This window comes from Epinephelus fuscoguttatus, linkage group LG12, assembly GCF_011397635.1.
Source record: "Epinephelus fuscoguttatus linkage group LG12, E.fuscoguttatus.final_Chr_v1".
NCBI classification, from domain to species: Eukaryota; Metazoa; Chordata; class Actinopteri; order Perciformes; family Serranidae; genus Epinephelus; species Epinephelus fuscoguttatus.
In genome coordinates, this window is record NC_064763.1 from 3216674 (window position 1) to 3229657 (window position 12984).

General features: G+C 41.5%; 1 long non-coding RNA gene across 1 annotated transcript; it reads left to right on the forward strand.

Moving 5' to 3' along the window:
* Positions 1-5820: 5820 nt before the first annotated feature.
* On the forward strand, positions 5821-7005 carry LOC125898051 (uncharacterized). The gene is made up of 4 exons (XR_007450573.1): positions 5821-6019; positions 6158-6311; positions 6409-6468; positions 6884-7005. It is a non-coding gene; the product is annotated as an uncharacterized LOC125898051 (long non-coding RNA).
* The last annotated feature ends 5979 nt before the right edge of the window (positions 7006-12984 follow it).

Genomic DNA, 12984 nt, shown 5'->3' on the forward strand with positions numbered 1-12984 from the left:
CCTCCAACGCAGCAAATAAGCTACACTTGTTACATTTACCACTGTCGCTAAAGGAGGCAGAGGCATAGCTAAACATTTGGCACACCGAGCAAGAAAGAGCAGAGGGAGAAGCCATCGCTAACTGTTAAGCTAATGTAGCTACCAAGGCTAGTAACGTGCAAACAACAGCTAAGAGATTAGCAGGGAAGTCGTAAAAAGGAGGAGAGCTATAAGTGCTTAAGCAGAACTAGTGTGGGTTAAGACTTGAAGTAGATGTTAAAGCAACTGAAGTGAGAAAGCAGAAAGCGGGCTAGTAGAATTCACGAGAACAGTCACAGAAACACCGGAAATGACACAACTCGCTTACCGCAATACGTCAGCACGTCCGTATGTCCTTAATTTAAAGTGCAATGTTCAAGGGCGAGTATAGCAGCAAGACATGACAGCAAGAGAGTGTAGCTACAATTTAAAGTGCAATGTACAAGGACTAGTGTAGCATCAAGATATGACGTCAGCAATCCAAATTAAAAAGCCTGGTTGCTGCAGGAACAAAGGACTTCCTCAATCTTTCTGTGGAGCATCTGGGCAAAAGAAGCCGCTTACTTCTGCCACTTCTAACAAAAGTGCTATGCAGGGGGTCATCATCCTGACACAAGATAGCTCTAAGCTTCCTCCTAGTCCTCTGCTCTGTTATGACCTCCAGAGAAGCAGGGCTCATACCAATAACAGATCCCGCCTTTCTAATAAGTTTGTTGATCCTGTTCCTGTCCTCCAATGTTAGGCTGCCACCCCACCAAACAACAACATAAAAAAGGACACTTGCTAAAATACCATGATAAAAAACATTTAGAAGAGATCTGCTGATGTCAAATGACCAAGAAAAATAATCTGGACTGGGCCTTCTTAAAAATAGCATTTGAGTTCTTCTTCCAGTCCAGTTTACAGTCCACATGCACACCCAGATATTTATGTGAGGGTACAATCTCTACAATCTCTAATCAAAATAGGAGTTGCTTCAGGTTTTTTCCTTCTCATATCAATGATACGCTCCTTTGTCTTCTCTACATTAAAAATAAGGTGGGCTTCCTCACACCAACTGACAAAACTGTGTTGTGTGTGAGATCATTAGTCCCAGTGTGAATCAGGATGTGTTTAACACCCTGGAGGTCTGTAGTGGCCTGCTTCTTTATAGCCTCTGAGGTGGTGGGACTCACACAGAAATATTATTTCTGTGTTGTTGTATTAAGCAGGTCCTGGCCTCCTTCTCTGGGTCCCCTGGTCTGTGGTGTCCAGAGGGGAGGGGGGAGGAAGCATTTGGGGGCGAGAGGCTGAAGATGTCTGGGTGGCAGACGGCTCTGGTTTCCTACCCCGGGTCTCCTGGTATAGGGATTGTTGGGTTTCCTGGTGCAGGGACTGTTGGGTCTCCTGGTGTAGGGACTGTTGGGTCTCCTGGTGCAGGGACTGCTGGGTCTCCTGGTGCAGGGACTGTTGGGTCTCCTCGTGTAGGGACTGTTGGGTCTCCTGATGCAGGGACTGTGTTGGTCTCTCTCTCTCTCAGGGACGGCGCTACACCGGGGCTAGAGATGCTATAGCCCCGTCAAAAATCTGTGTAGCCCCAGTTAAGCCCCTCAAGCATTTTATTTTATATTTTATAATATATATTTTTAAGTAAAAAAAAAACATTAAAAAGTTCACAAGTAGCCATTCTGTTCCAATGCAATCCCCGCTTGCATGTTTGTGTTGTGCCTGTACCCCACTGATTTGTGTACCGTGTGTGTGTGTGTGTGTGTGTGTGTGTGTGTGTGTGTGTGAGAGGGGAGGGGAGGGGCGGGGGGAGTCTTTTGTTTATACTCGCACGTTAGGCTAAGGCTAGCTAGCCTACAGTCCATTGCAGTGGATCGTTTTGTGATAAAAAAAAAAAAAAAAAAGAGTGCAGGTAGAAAATGAAGACCAAGACCCAGTCTCCCAGTGGGACAAAGAAGAAGAGGGAGTTTCGAAAAATGAATCTGAGAGAGGAACTTGTGAGCCAGGACCTGAAGGAGCTCCAGAGCAGTCCATTGCTGCTACGTGAAACATTTCTGCCATTGCCTTGTGGTCACTTGTATTAGGCTAAACTATTTTGTTGAATATTCTTTGGCCAAATTCAGTTAAAACCACTTTTATATCGAACATGCTTGTGCTGTATCATAGCTGCTTTTATTGTAAAAGCAAGAACCTCCTTATAAAGTAACTGAAGTCATGAAAATCAATTATTTTCTTAGCACCCCCACGTATCGGTCAAGCTCCCCCTTAGCCCTGGGAGGAAAAAAAATCCTGGCGCCATGCCTGCTCTCTCTCTCTCTCTCTCTCTCTCTCTCTCTCTCTCTCTCTCTCTCAATCTCTGCTCTCACTATCGATCACTCTCGCAAGTCCTTTATGCTGGAGCCTCCTATTTATAGCTCCACCTGAGCGTCAATCAAAAATTCAGTTCAACCAATCAGGAGCGGCGGGACAGCTGTTGCATGCAAAGCAGGAGATGCAAGATAGGACTTCCTTGAGCGGAAGTTGACAGAATAAACGTCTTCTTGCGTTTACATATGGTTTTACAATACAGAATAATACATTTACATGGTGTTTAAATTGTAAATCAATAGTACACTTAACATTATTTGATATATTAAAAAATAACAATAAAACAGTGATTTTAGACAAACAATTATACAATAAAAAAACTTGGTATCTAATGACATAGTATATAGCATTAACAATCTTACAGTGTATCAGTCTAATAGTTACATTGCACCATTTAATTAGTGACTTTTTACCCTGGACTGTGTATTATTAACTTTTTAATAGCACTAATAATATTGAATGAATTGTTTTATATCTTAACCTTAACCCTTAAAAGGACCACACCAAAGATAAATTACACACAACCTCTTGATCAATGATCATATTGCATGCTGTTTGTTTTATTTATAATGTATTGCCAGAGCCAATGGCCTAATCCCAAATCGGCCCCTATCCCCTCGCCCTATCCATTCCCCCTCCGTTTGCGCGGTCACGTGGAGCTGCGCCATATTAAGGGCCGTCCTAAACCAATTATCACTGAGTGCGAGTGGACTGCTCAGCCCTTAAATAGCGAGTGTGCATCAGTGCAGGCTTCTGATGAGCTTAGCAGGAAGCGCAACATCACAATGGAAGAAACAACGTACAAATGTAAGAGTTCCGTCTTTTTACTTTGTAAAATATTTTAGATCAAACACACACATTTGTTTTCCTCACACTGACTTTACAGTCTCAAACAAACTCACAGAATATTTGGTGTCAAAAGATGAAAACCTACGTGTCCATATGCTTAAATAAACTATATAAATCTGTATGAAAATGTCCTCATCCCATTCTCATGATTTTTAAAAAATATATAATTATGTGTTCATAGGGACAAAAGAAAAAATAAAGCAGTTAATCAATCGAACAAATAAAAAATGTATCTCTTCACTAAAAAGACGAATGCTGCAAAGCAGGGATGGGAGTAAGATTGCCCAGATTAATTAATGAAGTTCATCTGTGAATGTGTAAACTGTGTCTCAAAAGAATTACTGTAATTACACTGCACTGTAACTCTTATCTGACTTACTCAAATTTATTTTTAATTTACCTCATTTTATTTCATATTTAAAAAAAATAAATTTAATAGCCTATTGCTCTACTTTGCTGTCACAAAGTGTCGTCCGGTAGAGTGGCGAGGGCATCCCATGGTTTGGCTTCTCTTTTATACACTTTCCCTTAATCAGGAGTGCCCTCTGCAGCTGCTTGATTCGGAGCGACACTCAGTAGTGAAGTGGTAGTGGGTAGGGAGTGGTTTGGGATTGGGCCAATGACTTGTTGCCATACTGGATTCATAAAACACTTGTGGAGTTTGTACAATATTTCTGCAGTGGCATGATACCTGACTACCATACCAAACAGAGTAATTATGTTTTACTACCCTAATAAGCCATTAATTCCCCAAATCAACTACTGTTTCCTTACCTTTCCATGTTTATTTTAAGTCAATTTATACAAATCTTTAATTGAAATAGAGTAAAACTGCAGTGACTGTATCTCAAGTCTGTTTCATTTTTAGTGCCACTTGTTGGCCATTTGATGGTACTACAGCTTACAAAGTGCCCTTGTACAGTACAGGCCAAAAGTTTGGACACACCTTCTCATTCAATGCGTTTTCTTTATTTTCATGACTATTTACATTGTAGATTCTCACTGAAGGCATCAAAACTATGAATGAACACATGTGGAGTTATGTACTTAACAAAAAAAGGTGAAATAACTGAAAACATGTTTTGTATTCTAGTTTCTTCAAAATAGCCACCCTTTGCTCTGATTACTGCTTTGCACACTCTTGGCATTCTCTCCATGAGCTTCAAGAGGTAGTCACCTGAAATGGTTTTCCAACAGTCTTGAAGGAGTTCCCAGAGGTGTTTAGCACTTGTTGGCCCCTTTGCCTTCACTCTGCGGTCCAGCTCACCCCAAACCATCTCGATTGGGTTCAGGTCCGGTGACTGTGGAGGCCAGGTCATCTGCCGCAGCACTCCATCACTCTCCTTCTTGGTCAAATAGCCCTTACACAGCCTGGAGGTGTGTTTGGGGTCATTGTCCTGTTGAAAAATAAATGATCGTCCAACTAAACGCAAACCGGATGGGATGGCATGTCGCTGCAGGATGCTGTGGTAGCCATGCTGGTTCAGTGTGCCTTCAATTTTGAATAAATCCCCAACAGTGTCACCAGCAAAACACCCCCACACCATCACACCTCCTCCTCCATGCTTCACAGTGGGAACCAGGCACGTGGAATCCATCCGTTCACCTTTTCTGCGTCTCACAAAGACACGGTGGTTGGAACAAAAGATCTCAAATTTGGACTCATCAGACCAAAGCACAGATTTCCACTGGTCTAATGTCCATTCCTTGTGTTTCTTGGCCCAAACAAATCTCTTCTGCTTGTTGCCTCTCCTTAGCAGTGGTTTCCTAGCAGCTATTTGACCATGAAGGCCTGATTCGCAGTCTCCTCTTAACAGTTGTTGTAGAGATGGGTCTGCTGCTAGAACTCTGTGTGGCATTCATCTGGTCTCTGATCTGAGCTGCTGTTAACTTGCGATTTCTGAGGCTGGTGACTCGTATGAACTTAACCTCAGAAGCAGAGGTGACTCTTGGTCTTCCTTTCCTGGGTCGGTCCTCATGTGTGCCAGTTTCGTTGTAGCGCTTGATGGTTTTTGCGACTCCACTTGGGGACACGTTTAAAGTTTTTGCAATTTTCCGGACTGACTGACCTTCATTTCTTAAAGTAATGATGGCCACTCGTTTTTCTTTAGTTAGCTGATTGGTTCTTGCCATAATATGAATTTTAACAGTTGTCCAATAGGGCTGTCGGCTGTGTATTAACCTGACTTCTGCACAACACAACTGATGGTCCCAACCCCATTGATAAAGCAAGAAATTCCACTAATTAACCCTGATAAGGCACACCTGTGAAGTGGAAACCATTTCAGGTGACTACCTCTTGAAGCTCATGGAGAGAATGCCAAGAGTGTGCAAAGCAGTAATCAGAGCAAAGGGTGGCTATTTTGAAGAAACTAGAATATAAAACATGTTTTCAGTTATTTCACCTTTTTTTGTTAAGTACATAACTCCACATGTGTTCATTCATAGTTTTGATGCCTTCAGTGAGAATCTACAATGTAAATAGTCATGAAAATAAAGAAAACGCATTGAATGAGAAGGTGTGTCCAAACTTTTGGCCTGTACTGTATATGCTTATATCACACCGTTCGCCATTTTGAAAATTTCTTGCGCGGAAGCGAGGCTGCGGTGGGAGGACAAACGGAAGTGTTGTAGGACCGGTGATGCCAGAATGGCATATTGTTTTGTACCAGACTGCAACTCTTATCAAAAACGAGGAAGTTATCAAAACTTGTCATTTCATTGATTTCTGAGTAACCCAGACACCCGTCGCCAGTGGATTGTCAAGATACGGAGGGATGTTGGACGACCCTATTTTCAGGTAACGTAACGAGCTAGCTGAGCTAATGCTTAGCATAAGTAAGCTAACATAACAGTAGCTCACCCTGATAATAACCTTGTAGAACTCGTAATATTAATTTGCACATCAACACTCACGTTAAGACATCTCACATCTCAGATCACAGACAACACAAGAGTGTGCTCCAAACACTTTTCAAAGGACTGCATTGTAAGATTGCTCACCGGGTTGACAAAGTGAAAAACGGGAATGTGCCAACTTTGTTTGCATGTTGTCAGCCGAGGACGAGGAGGACAATTCAACGCACCCAGAGGTAACTATCATCCGTCACTAGGTAAATCATTTGCGTATCTGCATGAAAAAGATAATAAATCCATTGGTATTCACCCCCAATTGTCATGTCGATGTAGGGTCCCTGTTTGTGGTAGGGGGGCAAGAGCATCACAATCCGGATCAGAAAGTGAACCATTGTGAGTATTTGCAGTTATGTTTTAAACCTTAGCTGTACAGATACGAACTACATGAGATCACTGACCTACAATGTTTTTATCATGATTTAGTTGTGCGTCTGGTTACTTTGATGAAGATGAGGAAGATGTGGTGGTTTCTAATCTGCATGAGGAAGAAAACTGAGTTACCAGTTATGTACAGCGCTGCTACTAGTGATTTCACTTATAATAAATCTCACCAAGTATGAAAAAATGAAATCTGCTAAAATCTTTACTTTAGCTTTTGTTTATTTTCATTGTTTTGTAAAGTTTTGCTGTATTTCCATTTCTAATTGTATTTGGAAAGTTTCAGTCTTTTACAATGACTTTGCTAGTATTTTTTTTTTTATTGTTGTTTTTTATATAATGTCATTTTTTTTCTGTCCCTTCAACACAGTTCTAATCAGGTTTTGGAGGCACTGCGTGATCTTGACTACCTGGAGGAGACACTATCTGTGGAAGAACAACTTGTTGCAGCACAGAGGGAGATTGCTCGTCTGGTTGTGTTTAATATCATTAGATTGTTTTTATACTGCAAATAAAGTATTTGTGTTAAAATTATGGTTCCACTTGCATCCGTCATGCGATCGGGAAAAAGGCCCCTCCAAACCAAGCTTCTGGGCTGAATTTCAACCCCAGCCCGCCACTGCCTACAGTTACAGAAACCATTCAAACATCAAAACGTTAAGCTCTGTAAGGATTTTCCAATGTTTGTGGCAATATGTTTGATATTTCTGCACATTCAGCATTTTCTTTCATTTCAGCATTCTGCCACTACTAAGTATTACTGCTTTTACTATTTTTCCTGTAAATTTTCTGATTATTTACTACTTTTGCATACCTTCAGCTACAGAAACCATTCAAATGTCAAAACGTTCAGTTCCTTAAGGACATTCATACTCTTTTTTTCTACTTTTTATGCTATTTTAAAGTCTGAACTACTGCTACTACTGCTAACTCTTTATCTACTTGTAGTAGTACTACTTCTCTTACTTCTCCTATACATTTTTTGATTAATCATTACTTCTACATACTTTCAGCTACAGAAACCATTCAAATGTCAAAACGTTCAGCTCTGTGAGGATTTTCAGATGTTTGTGGCAATTTGTTTGATATTTCTGCACTTTCAGCATTTTCAGCCATGGTCTTGAATTCATTTCAGCATTCAGCATCCACACGCATGCATTTTCTAGTTCTTCTTTTTCTTATTATTTCACCCTTTCTGCATTGTTTGTCCGTTAACTACTACCATTTTTGAATTATTGTAATCAACTGTTTTAACTGTTTTCAGACATTTTCTGAGTTTATAATGGGTCCCTATGAGCAGAACTCAACTGGCAGAGTGCTGAGAGTTTCTGAAACATTTCTCTGTAACTCGCTCCCAAGGCCACAATTTTCACTCTACATAGATCATTCTTGGTAGAAATTGAATAAAATTGTCCTCCTTCCAGCAGTGTCACTTTGGAAGCAATCAGACCTACACATTTGGCACAATGAGCCTGAAAGTCAGAGAAACCCCACCAACTGACACATTGAACTCCATGTTAAGAGAGAGCAGAAATCTCTGGAGGACAGCAGATCATACCAGTTATCTTACCTGCGACAATTATCACATTTTTGACTCCACAAACACAATATTATATCTATGCTTTCGGGACAAGTGTACTGTATCCCTCTCACCATCATGTTATTTTGATGATTAGACCAACGGTTTGGGAATAGGAAGAACTAGTTTGAGGAGTTAGATCTCCACTAATTCAGCTCTCTTCTCTGTGTTCTGTGTGTGTGTCTCTTTCTGCTCCTCTCCCAGGTGTGCCTCATTAATCACCACAGCAACTGCCTCTGACACACAGGCCTGTGGGTGTGTGTGTCTCACAATCTCAAAGGCAGAGATTACAGCAGCAGATTCTCCATTTTAAACAGCATCTAAACATTATATATCAGTGTTTTCCATCTATCACATACTACTACAGCCTTTATTACTAATACTGCTGTTGCTACTTTTGTGATTATGACTGTTAAATACATATTGTAACGTACCATAATATTATACACACATAGTGCTCAGTACTTATTGTACGTTAACACGGCATGAATTCATACAAATTAAACAAAATTATTACCACTTTTCTGACTATCCCTACTACTTCACCTTCTTCTTACACATTAAAACCAGCATTGCAGTGTAGCGTAAGCTTTTCATAACACCTTCAAATATTCCTCACATTCATACATGCATTGTATTATTCGGGAACTGCCCATTGGTTCGACAGCCCATTGGTTCGACATCCCATTGTTCCGACCATATTAAACTCATTGTTCCTAAGTCCATTCCGAAATCATCATGATGCCCTGTGGTTAAGGTCTGGTTAGGTTTAGCCACAAAAACCACTTGGTTAGGGTCAGGAAAAGATCATGGTGTGGGTTAAAATGAAAAATAAAGTGACAAACACATAAGCCGTGAGCCTGCTCCGCCTCAAGCCGGTCGCGGCGCACCATACGCCCACCGCGAGCCGTTCAGCACCGCGGACAGTCGGACTAATGGGATGTCGAACCAATGGGCTGTCGAACCAATGACATGGACCCGTATTATTCAACGTTTCAAGCGAGCATTGCAGTGTAGCGTAAGCTATTCAGCTTTCCCATTATCTTCAGAAATTGCATTCTCTAGTTGTTCTATGAGGTCCACTTGCTTGCACCATCACACACAGGCCTCCTACACCAAGTTCACCTTTCCCAGGCGGGCAAGATGTGCCAGGCCTTACAGGACACACATGAAACAAAGTCTGTTTAAATCACAGCATCACAGGTACACATTTTAAATGTAAACCAGTCCCTCCCTGCGCTTGATCAATCAATCAATCAATCAATCAATCAATCAATCAATCAATCAATCAATCCACTTTATCTATAAAGCCCAATATCACAAATCTCAATTTGCCTCAGAGGGCTTTACAGCATACGACAGCCCTCTGTCCTTAGGACCCTCACAACGGATAAGGAAAAACTCCCCAAAAAACACTTTAACAGGAAAAAAACGGTAGAAACCTCAGGAAGAGCAACTGAGGAGGGATCCCTCTTCCAGGACGGACACACGTGCAATAGATGACGTGACAACATGATGAATTAACAGTAATCCATATGACAGAATGAGACAGAAAGAGAGACAGAGATAGAGAGAGATGCAGGACGGTAATGATAATAGCTTGCAACAACATTAATTAAAGTAATAATATTATAATGATAATTACGGCTATTGTGGTACAATATGTTAAAAGTATACTGTATATTCATATCTGATAGTGTACTAGGGCTGTCAGAATTGCTCAAAAATGACGTTCGAATATTCCTTCTAAAAATAACTCATAGGTTCGAACCATTTGAATATTTTTTTTTCCGCATTATGTCCACAAGAGGGCAAACTAATACAAGGAAACATACTTGTATATGTATTAATACAAGGAAACATAACTACCTGTAGGTATTTTTATTTCAACATAAACGTCTTTGAAAACATTTACATACCTACACATTAAAACACATAAAACAATTATCTATAACATTATGTTATAAATGAACGCGGACCTCTCGCTCGCCCCCCCCCCCCTCCCCCCCGACCCGTGACCACACCGCCCGTGGAAGCGCTGCGAATAGCCTCGAAGCACCGGACCGTGACCGGCTCGCACCCTGCAGCGATCATTTCGGCATCTGGTCTATTTTCTGCGCGAGCCGCGAGCGAATGTGTCAAGCTGGGTGACGGGGACAACAGCTGGGAGCAGAACCGCTTGTCGACCAGGCTGGAGAAATGCGCGTCTGATGCCAACGCCCAATCGCAAAGAGGACAGCTGCAGTGGTGTTTTTTTTTTCTCCACAATGGAATATCAATTTTAAATTCAAATTTAAATTCGAATTTAGAACATTCGTTGACAGCCCTATAGTGTACATATTTGACAATAATCATATGTGTAACAGCAGCAGGAGGCATCAGGCAGGACCACGGCAGCAGCACAACCACACACGTCACACTATCCAGGCACCGCTGTGATATAAGTTAACCTGCAAGACAGTGGAGCACAAAGGCTCTGGAGAAGAAGCCGAGTTAGTGACATGCAGTACAGTTAGGGAGATGCAGTAACAGGACATGAGTGTTAGCAAGGGAGAGAGAGAGAAGGAGAGAAGGTGCTTGGTGTATTATAGGAGGTCTTCCAGCAGACTAGGCCTAAGTCAGCCTAACTAGGGGCTGGTACAAGGCAAGCCTGAGCCAGCCCTAACTATAAGCTTTATCAAAAAGGAAAGTCTTAAGTCTAGTCTTAAATGTGGAGACGGTGTCTGCCTCCCGGACCGCAACAGGAAGATGATTCCACAGGAGAGGAGCCTGATAGCTGAAGGCTCTTGCTCCTGATCTACTTTTGGAGACTTTAGGGACCACAAGTAACCCTGCATTCTCAGAGTGCAGAGTTCTCTGGTGGGATAATATGGCACTATGACCTCTCTAGGATATGACGGAGCCTGACCATTTAAAGCTTTGTAAGTTAACAGTCGGATTTTAAATTCAATTCTGGATTTTGAGATCCATTGATCTCCATGGGATTGATGAACCCATCAGGTGTTTTCAGTGTGATTGCACGGAGGAAGGGTCACTTGCCTTTTGAAAACTGGCTCTGTAGTTGATTCACTGTACTGCGTCACTGTAATTAGCCCGGGTTATCATTGTGTTGTTGTCAAAAAGCTCACAGTGGTGGTTCAAGCCAATATCAGGGACCAGACTGGGGCCAGCAGTTTTTTAGAGGCAGTGTTGGGCAAGTTAATCTCAGAATGTAATATATTACAAATTACTAGTTACTGCCATTTAAAAGTATTAAGTTACTTATTACTCTCTGTGTATAACAGTTAATTTCAAATCCAGTGCTGTGCAGGTCTAACCCATTCATGCAATCACATACAGTGGTTACCACTTTGGATTAGAATCCCCTGCTTATATTACTAATAGAATGACGATATACAACAATAGAATAGTGTAGACCATTTTAAATAAATGAATAGCCTTGGACACAGGGAGGGTCAGGCAGAAGATCAAAGTTCGACAATTATGAGATATAGATGAATATTTGTGGGCCCATGAGACATGTTAAACAAATGTTGAGGTTGGCAGAACATGACGGCCACAGATTAATACACCAGAGCTGGAGGACCCAACTGCCAGTTCCCAGTGTGCCAGTCAGCTACCGCAGCACTGGAGAGACAGTTATGCATAATAACAGGACTGTGTGGCGGCATTGCTCTGCAATTGTAGGGGATGTGAATCGAAACACATCCAACATATGACTAACATCACCCAGATGTGCCAATCACCAGTATGAGAAAAAAAACAAACCTGAGGCCAGCCCCTTATCCCTGCTGCTTTCAGGCAGCCTTAGGACACAAAAGCATAATGGGATACGTTGTAGATGTTGCAGGTCTATTAATGGAAACACACCGAACATGATAACACACAGTACAGCATGACCCAGCTGTGCCAGTCACCAGCAGCACTCTTATTGTAGCATATAATGACATGACAACACACTATAACCTTCAGGGGATATCTTTCCTACTGGTGCACTGGTGGAGTGGTGTGGATCAGTGTGGATGAATAAAAAATTAAAGCAATAAACATTTTATTTCAGGTGGAAACTCATTATGTGACACTGTAAATGGAATATTATCCAAAATCCTGTTGGGTAAGATGTTATATTGTTTAATTATTGCTATATTGTAATATGTTATGTAACACGTTACTTACAAAAGTAACGCATAACCCCCAACAGTGTTTAGAGGGGCCAGTTAAATGACCTCAGAAAGTAAGTTATCATATAGCATATGTGGGGTTCAAAAGCCAAGTCAGACAGATTATCTAGAGAAATAAAATAAAATAGGACGTGTCATTTTACCAGCAAAGTTAACAACTTAGTGTAATGTAACATAATTAATAATTATTATTTATAATTATTAATTATTTTATGCTAGCCATTTTTCATACTTTATTTGGAGATCTTTTATGAGGTCAGGCCCATGTTATGGCATAGTCTTAACAATGCGGCCCCTTGGTGAGGCATTTATTCCAACACACACTAAAGCTTAGTTCACATTACATGATTTTCATCCCGATTTTGTCATCGCAGAGGATCTTGAGAGCCACCTTGGGTCGGAGGTGAGTTGGCAGATAGTCTGCCAAGACAAGTCCTCATGTGTGAACAAGCCTACAAGCAAGTTGCCCCCTCGTCTGAGACTGGTAATAGATATCTGGCATGCTAGAAAACTGGAGAAGTGTGACATGACTGACAAAGAGCATCAGCCAATGAGAGGTGGGATACGTCCCACATCAGCACGCAGGAGGACGGAAGAAATGTGAGGAGGACAAGTCGGCAAGCAACAACAATGGGGGCATCCATAGGAGCAGGTAGAGCGCGTTGTGTTTGGACCCAGGCCCTGGAGGCAGATCTAATTCAACACTGGGAG